The sequence below is a fragment of the Pinus tabuliformis genome, chromosome 5_1 (assembly GCF_031772625.1).
Source record: "Pinus tabuliformis cultivar Carrire ecotype Pingquan chromosome 5_1, CPIR1, whole genome shotgun sequence".
NCBI lineage: Eukaryota > Viridiplantae > Streptophyta > Pinopsida > Pinales > Pinaceae > Pinus > Pinus tabuliformis.
In genome coordinates this window covers 538,819,629-538,829,269 of record NC_142305.1, presented here as the reverse complement: position 1 = coordinate 538,829,269, position 9,641 = coordinate 538,819,629, and positions in this window count along the sequence as shown.

Sequence of the window (9,641 nt, the reverse complement as noted above, 5' to 3'; positions counted from 1 at the left end):
ATGGGTGGGTGGGATATTTAATATAAAAAATGGCTTGATCAAGCCCTAAAGTTCGATCTAGGGTTAAAAACAAACCCTCGATCAAGCTATTTTTTTAGTGCTTGAGGAGATTGATTAAGCACTTAAAAAAGGCTCAATCAAGCACTTGAATTGATCTATCAAGCCTTTTTTTTCCAACTAAACACACCCTCACCAAAAAGTGTAACATAACTCGGTTTTATCACCCAATGCCACATGCAAAAAGAATGTTACAACTCATCATGTATCATGTGGTGATTAGGGATGAAGAATGATGTGGCATGCTGCATATCATGATTTTTTTTTTATTTAACCTTGGAAATTTCCAATATCCTAATAACATGGTATATATATCAGCATTACCAAATGGGGAAGGACATGTCATGCGATGATTATAGGGTAGGGTTGAGGTGGAAGTCTATGTTGGAAAGTTGAGTTGGCCACTAGGGGCTTTCCCTATCAGGAAACATAAGTTTACTCATTATAAAAATTCCCCAATATTCCAAAACTGTGGTGTGCTATATCGACGTATCAGATAATTGTACCATATGGCCATGTTGATATATCACCATATTGGCATATCTACATGATTGCAAGGATTGTAAATGGATTGATATTAACATATCGACAAATCACAGACACATTATGTTGGCATATTGGATGCTCGAAAGAATTTGCAAGGCATGATGCTTGAGAAAAATTGATATAGTTGGGTTGCAGACATGGAACCATAGGGGGTTCCACATGGTGAGGGATTTCCATGTGTCAAGACTAGTGGATTGTATGGATGTTAATGTGGTCATGAAATTACACAAAAAAATTACAATGATGATGATAAGGAATAGATCTCTCATTCTTTTACTTTTATGAGTTGTGAATGGATCTCTACAATAATAAATGGATGTACTCCACTATAAAAAACCTATAGGATGAAAGTTACTCCATACATGTGTAAGCTCTCCTCCTACAAGTGACAATTTTCAAGCTCCCACATGACAATTATCCACAAACAAGGATTCATGCCCAGGGTACTCCTCATCCAAATTCAAACAATTCTTCTACAAAAAAATCAATTACTCCAACATCTCTCCTAGGCCATGTGCTCCTCAAATTCCGCTCTATCTACATAATCACTATCACAATCCAGGGGTCCCCAAGTCAACTTCACAACCACATGAAGCACCCAAGCATCCAAATATTGTTTAGGGTTCAATTCCCTCCTCCAAAATGTGAAATATAATTGCTCCAATGTTGTATTCTCCATGCAATCAACCTCCTTCAAATTGTGTATTCTCAAATTATTTGAAGAAAAATGTCAATTAAAAATCTGTACCAGTTGTAGTAAGCAATGATAATCCACCTCAAATCAACAATTCCATCATGGATCAATCAAAGGATAACCATACACCATGTAACACACATCTTATGAATCACCCCCAAACATGGTGTAGACATGTTTTGAATAACCTTCAAATATAACACCAGGGATATGTAACAATCTGAGGTTAAAAGTTCATGTAAAAAATTTAATAAAGAAAAAATAAGGCTAAGGTCATGGAACACATATTCCAAGTTAATATTGGGCAAAACATCCTAGTCGGTGTTCAATTTAGTTTATTATGGTTAATAAATCTGGTAAAGGCATTGAAAAGGAAAATAGGAATTAAGTGGTATTTTATTTATGAAGTAGAGGAAAATAGGATAAAACGGAGGTGAGCAGTCATATAATTACATGAGAGGGAAATTGAAGGAAAAATAGATGAAATTGGAGAAATTAGAGGCCTCAATACTAAAAAGGCTTCTAAGGATCAATTCACAACTTTTTGTAGGTTTGGCTTTGGAATTGGTTTCAGAGAGAGAAGAGTACCAAGAGGAGAAAGAAAGAAAGCAAGCAAGCAAGCAAAGGAAGGACAAGAAACCAAAGGAAAGCAAGGGACAAGCAAGGAAAAATTGGATGAAGAAACTTCAGTAGGAATACATGTAGGCAATAGGTTGCATGTATGATTTCCTAGCTGGCTTGTGAATGCATGATACATGAATTTGTGTATTTGGTTCTCTTGCTGTCATTGGCATGAGTTTTTCCAAGTGTGACAATGTTTTTAGCCTTTTCTTTCCATTCCAAATAGCCATGGTATGATGGGGTTATTTTATTTGGTTGAGTTTTGGATTGCTAAATGGTTTTGGAACTGGGTGAGGTGGTCTCAGGAAGATTTCCATAGGTCTTAGGAATCCCTTGACTGGTTTTGGTGGGATTTTGGTAAAGCCTAAGGATGGAGACAAGAAAATTCCTCAAGGTACTAGTGAATAAATTATAATGCATCTAAGCTTGAATTGGGCCTAGTAATCCCTTGACTAGTTTTGGCGAGATTGTGATAAAGCCCAAGGGTGGTGGTGGTTTAATCTTTCAGAAGCCCTAGCTATTTATGTATTGGTTTGCTTATGTGATATCATGACTGGTTTAATCTCTAGGAAGCTTGTGTTGTTTTTGTCTTGAGTCCCAGATTCATGCTTGGAATATGGCATGGGGGTGATTGGCTGAAAGAAATATTTGGTTCAGCCTAATCTATGGTTGGGTGGCATGTGGAAGTCCCTGACTTGGTTATATTTCTTATATGTTAATAAGAGATATTTTCCTCTTGTATTTCATGAGTAATTTTACTTGCTACTATGTGGTTTTAATGGTTGTTCTATCATGGTTGATTTTTAGGTTATATGTTGGTTACAAGCATGGCTCTATAATAGGTTCTAGCTATGGCTCTTGACATGTTTTGATTAGTTGATGAATGGTTATTGAATGCACGAGATAACAAAAGTTATTGCAACTATTACGAGAGGCCATTAGACATTCTTCATGATTCTCAGATAAGTATTAGATCCTTATGTTGAGATATGCATTCATGTCTTGTAGATTACATTTTCTCAATATGTTTGACAAAATGACTTTCATGGTTGGTCCTGATTAGGTCAAGTATTTCATCAAGTTTGGTATGGATGGTTTTTTCTTGATGTTAATTATCATTCTAGAAAGTCTCATTGAGTTCTAGGTAGTGGTCTGGAGGCTGACCTAGAATTTAGACTCAGATCTTAGGACCACATGCTCCTAACTGGAAAAATTGGGCTGCAACCACATGGATGTAAGGTTTTGCTACAGTTGGAGGCTATGAACTACATGGAGGCCTTACTGTGGATGTGGTTGAGGGCTCAAGGAAGAGAAGGAGGGGTACAACTAGGAGTTTAGCCACTTGAGATGGTTTCTCAGCCTCAAAGTGTCCTGTAGCCCCTGTAGGATGTTGTGAGATGATAGTTTGTCATTAGTAGTTGAAACCACTTCCTTAATGGGACTCATGAAGTTAATTCATGTCATAGTAGCTCTTCCTCTCATGTTTACCCTGATAAGTTGGTGAACTTAGGTAAATGTGGAAGGAGCGCATTACAAATTCGTATCAGAGCATGGTTCAATACTTAGACTAAATGAGTATAATGTGTTTGTCATGCATTCATGTCAGTGTCTATATGGTTGTTATGCATGCATTTTCATGGTTATGGTAGTCATGCATGAGTTCATGGTATGTAGTTGGTATTATCATGCATGATATTGTTATATTTATATGATTATGTATGTAGATGTATCATGCTAACCTGGATTGATTTTGCAGATGCGATAACCTCCTTGAATTTCACTGAGGTATGTTGATTTTGTTTGTATTTGGTTTCACCGACGTGGTAGGTTTTCAGGAAGAAGAGGATCAAACATGACCAGAAAAATGGTGGATTATAGTTCACAAGACTCTCCTTACAGATCATATGAGGAGCCAAGAGAGGGGTACTCTCCATACATAGAAGACACTTAGAGAAGTCTAAAGGTATAAATTAGAAGTTGAAAATAAAGTAATGACATAATAATTCATAAGTCTAAAGGCAGAAATCAGAAGTTGCAAAGAAAATAATGACATAATCATTCAGTCACAAGAAAGACTTACTACAGAATAGGAGAAACAAGTAGAGGTCAATATAGTTATTATTCAGAGTTTTCTAGGCTTCAAAAGACAGGGATAACCATGGATCAATTATGGAAAGGATGACATGACTAATGGGGCATATGTTAGTAGGTCTCATGGTGGGCACAGGTTAGACAAGGATGACACAGTAAGAGATGACATACTTTTGGATACACCTGATAGGAGAGGTAGTGTATTTGTGTTATATTCTAGTTTTGATTCATATTTATATCATGTTCATGATTGATATCATCCTTATAGGAGGAGTGAGTGGGTATATTTGTTGGATGAGTTAAATAAATCCAAGCCACCTACATTTGATGGAGAGCTAAAGAAACTGAAAGATGGAGAGGCATGGTTACTTGGGATGAAGAAGTTCATTGAGATTCATAATTACACAAAGAACATAAAGGTTGGGATAGCTATTTTTAGCTTCAAAGAGAAAGCATACATTTGGTGGGAAGATGTGAAGCGTGACAGAGACATCAGGATAGATGAGTTGAGTTGGCATGAATTCAAGAGACTCTTTATGAAAATGTAATTGTCAAAGAGGTACTACTACGGAAACGACAATAAGTTCTACAAGATGAAGATGGGATCTATGATGGATGAAGAGTAAATGACTAAGTCCTTAGATTTTTTGAGGTATGTGTCTTATCTTAAGGATGAGAAGACAAAATTTTAGATATTTAGCAGTGGATTGCAATCAACATTTAAGGATTGGATTTAGCATGATGAGCCTTGGTTTTCAGAAGAATTCATTGGAAAGTTGAAGCACTCTTATGACAAATTGAAGCACAAGACTGAATCTAAGAAAGGTTGGAAAGGGAATGATAAGGATAAATGTAAATGGCCACCGAAGTGAGTAAGACCTCAAGATTCAGGTGAGAAAGAGAATGTTGCTCCTTTCAAGAAGTTTAATGTAGTAGAGAAGAGACATAAGTTTCAACATGGAGAATAGTAGAAAATAGGTAGTGGACAGTTGGATTGTTGGATATGTGGAAAGGATCATCCCAAGAAATATTGTTCAATGTATCAGGGTGGTAGACCTTAGATCTACAGTGCTCAGGAGGTGTAGATGGTTGGTGATGTTGGATAGAGGATTCCTTCTATCTACATAATATTTGGTAATAGGTAGGAAGATCACCATGCATCTATTATTGAGATGGAAGGTAAGTTATGTGATCGAGTTATTTCTACTTTGATTGACTCTAGATCTATTATAATTATGTTAATCCTAACCTAGTGGATAAATGTGGTTTGAGAAAAGAAGTGCATGTAGAGTCTTGGTTGGTGTAGTTGGCTATATATACTAAGAAATTTGTTCATCATTGGGTAAGAGCTTGTCCATTTTAACTAAATGGTATAACTACATCAACACATCTGAATGTGCTTCCATTGGGATCATATAATATTCTTATGGATTGGTTATATCTTAACAGGACTAAGGTGGATTGTTATGAGAAGGATATTGAGTGTTTGGATGATTATGAAGAGAAAAAAATCTTGCAAGGTAAGAAGAATACTATATCAGTAAGAATGGTTACAATTATGCAACCAAAGCACAATTGTAGGAAAGGGTGTGTATTGTTCATAGTGCATGTTTTCCAGTGATAAAGGTAAGGATGTTGAGGATGAAGAAGATTTGAAGAGGTATTTGGTTTTATAAAAGTTTCAGGATGTATTTCCAGCAGATATTTCAGAGTTAATTCCTCAGAGGGAAGTGTGATTTTCTATTGAGTTGGTACCAAAAGTAGCACCAACATCAAAGGCATCTTATAGGATGAGCACTCCAGAGCTAGTGGTATTAAAGTTGGAGCTGAAATAAATGTTTGATAAGGGGTACATTAGGCCAAGAGTATCTCCTTGGGGTGTACTAGTGTTGTTTGTGAATAAGAAGGATGGTACTCTCAAGTTGTGCATTAATCATAGGCATTTGAACAAAGTGACAATCAAGAACATGTATCTGTTGTTGAGGATCAATGACTTGTTTGATCAGTTGAAGGGAGTAGCAGTGTTCTTGAAGATTGATTTGAGATTACGATACCATCAAACACTCATCAAAGAAGAGTACATCTACAAGAATCATTTTCAGATCAGTTATGGGAATTATGAGTTTGTTGTGGTTGCTTTTGGTTTGACTAATGCTCCATCTAATTTCATGTGTTTGATGAATATTGTGTTGCATCCTTATCTAGACAAGTTTGTGACAATATTCATTGATGATATATTGATATAAATTCTAAGAATGAGGAATAACATGCCAAACACTTAGCAATAGTATTGATATTTCCAAGAGAGCATCAATTGTATGCCAAGATTAGTAAGTGTAGTTTCTCTACATTACTTGGGACATGTTTCTTACAAGGAAGGAATAACATGGCATCTGGAAAATATCAGAGCTATCATGGAATGGGTATCTCCTATGAAGGTGGATGAGGTCAGATAATTCATGGGGTTAGAAGGTTAGTACAGGAGGTTAATCAAGAAATTCTCATGGATTTCCTATCCTATCACATCTTTACAGAAGAAGGTAAAGAAATTTGAATGGACAGAGGAATGTGCAAATAGTTTTGAGAATTTGAAGGAGTTTCTTACAATTTCTCTAGTTCTAAAGATTGAAGATCAAGATAAAGAGTTCGTGGTGTGTACAAATTCTTACAAGAGGGGACTTGGTGGAGTCCTAATGCAGTAGAAATAGGTGGTATGCTACAAGTCAAGGAAACTAAATGAGCACAAGTAGAATTATGTGATGCATGATCTTAAGTTGGTAGCTATCATTCATGCCTTGAAGATGTGGAAGCAATATCTTCTTGGAAGGAGGTTTGTGTTGATAAGTCATCATAATGGGCTGAAATACTTGTTTGAACAACCTAATTTGAATGCTAGGCAAGATAGATGGTTGGATACGTTCAATGAGTTTGAATTTGAGATTAGGTACATTAAAGGTAAGGAGAACAAGGTTGTAGATTCTCTTAGCAAAATAGTGCAGGAAATCACATAGCAACTATGAGTTCATATGTAATAGATTTACATGATCAAATATTATAGGTAGGACAAAAGGATGACAGGTACCTGCATCTTAGGCATAGGTTACAACAACAGCGTATAGGTGATAAGGATATGGATTATTATCTCACAACAAATGGTTTTGGCCATATTTAGGGACATGATATATGTGTCAAACAACAACAGGCTCAATAAGTTTATCTTGAAGGAATTTCATGTCAAGCCATATTCAAGTCACCCAGGATATCAGAAGACATTGATGGCGGTTAAGAAGTTCTACTACTGGCTAAATCTGAAGAAAGAGGTAGCTTAGTTCATCACCAAGTGTTCGGATTGTCAACAGGTAAAAGCATAGTGCAAGCATCTAGGTGGTCTATTGTAGTCGACTCGAATTCTGGAATACAAATGGGAGGTCATTTCCATGAATTTCATCACAAGTTTGCTAGATACATCTATACAACATGATTGCATGACGGTTGTGGTTGACATGTTGACGAAGGTATCTCACTTCATTGTAGTGAAGTCTACAAATTTAGTTATTGAGGTAGCTGATGTATTCATCAAAGAGATAATGAGATTGCATGGTATTCCTAGGAAGATTTTATCTGACAGAGATTCCAAGTTCACTTGCAGAATTTGGAAGGAGTTATTTTCAAGTTTGGGTTCAAATTTGGGCTTCAGTATAGGTTATCATCCATAGACAGAGAGGCATTAGGGGAATTTTGAGGTCTAAAATGGGCCTCCTAAGGAAATTATAAAATAATAGTGGAAATAATAAAATAAGATTTGATTACATAATCAAATTTTAGAGGGAAAAAAGAAAAAAACTATTTTTTCAACTTATCTCCCTATGGGTTTACTCAAATTTCCAGTGACAACACTCGTTGGATGCATAATTTGATTCATCATCCAAGGAGTGCCCATGTTGCATACTTTCAATGGACCCTGCTACATAAAAAAATGAGAAATACATGAAAAACTTGATTGCAATCACATTTTTTCATGTATTTCTAATTTTTCGTGTAGCAGGGTGCATCGAAAGTATGCAACATGGGTAATCCTTGGATGAGGGATTAATTTTTTCATCCAGTGAGTACTCCTATTTGAAATTTGAGTAAAACCTTGGGGAGATAAGTTTAAAATACGAGTTGAAAAAATAACTTTATTATATTACTTTTTTTAATCTTTTTTCTTTTTTACTCCAAAAATAGTGAATCATCCCCCATGGTTGACATAATCCTCTTGAATCCTATTAGTTCTTATAAAGTTTATTTTCGTTGTACATTTTTCTTAAGAGGCCCATTTTAGACCACAAAATTCCCCTAATGGTTAAGAGGATTTTGGAGGACATGTTGAGAATGTATGTCATGCACCAACAGAGGAGATGGGAGGAATATCTTCCACTGGTTGAGTTTACTTACAATAATGGGTATTAAGATCCATTAATAATGAGTCTATTTGAGGCATTTTATGCGCAGAGTTTTAATACTCCCATCAGCTAGAGTGGTCTAGTGAACAGGGTACTAATAGGACTGGACATGTTGGTAGAGATGGAATAGGAAATGAAAGTTATCAAGAAGAATCAAAAGGAAACCTAGGATGAAGAATCTAAAGGCAACATAGGATAGAGAGAAGAGTTATGCTGATCAACAAAGGATGTTTATGGAGTTTTAGGTCAGGGAGCATGTGTACTTGTACATTGATACCAACAAGATCTCCTTGAGGATTCGATCATGTACTAAGTTGACACCTTGGTATTCTGGGCCTTTCAAGATCCTTGCAAGGATTGGACCAGTGGAATACATACTTGAAATACCACCCACAGTGAAAGCTCGTGATGTTTTCCAAGTTTCATTTCTTAAAATATATGTGAAGGATGTTAATCATGTGATTGACTAGCATGTATTATCGGTGGACCCAGAAGGAGAATTCCACTCGGAACCTCAGTGCATATTGTAGTGGAAACAAATCATTCTATGGAACCAAGGAATCGAGCAAGTCAAAGTGCAATGGAAGCACTTTGAGACCGAAGGTGCTACATGGGATATGGTTGATTAGATGCAGGCTATGTATCCTTCATTGTTTGTTGGTTGAGGTAAAGGAGTTTTGGTATATGTACACATTTATGTTTGGTTGTTGTAAATATTGTAATGACCTGTGTTATAAAGCTCCAATAAGCGGTATGGTTGTCATGTTATCATGTTTGCCATGTTGGTTTTTCTTTTCAGCAGGTTGTTCATTTTAAATACTGCATCCAGCTAAGTTATAAATCTCCATGGGTAGTATTTTTTGGTTTCATTTAGTTTTCTGGTTGTAGGTGTCATAAAACATCAAGGGTGGTGTTCCCTTAAGGGGGAGGGGTTTTTAACAGCCCTAGGTTAAAATTTCATGTAATAAAGTTAATAAAAGAAAAATAACACCAATGTCATGGGACATCTATTCCAAGTTGAATGTTGGGAAAAACATCCTAGTGGGTGTTCATTTTGGTTTATTATGCACTAGGACTAAAATTTGCATATAAATGACCATTTTTTAGTTGGTGACCAGTAGTAGCTAATTTACAGTATCTTATAACGTGACCAACTTTTAGTCGTTTTTAGCTTAGTCATTAAATGG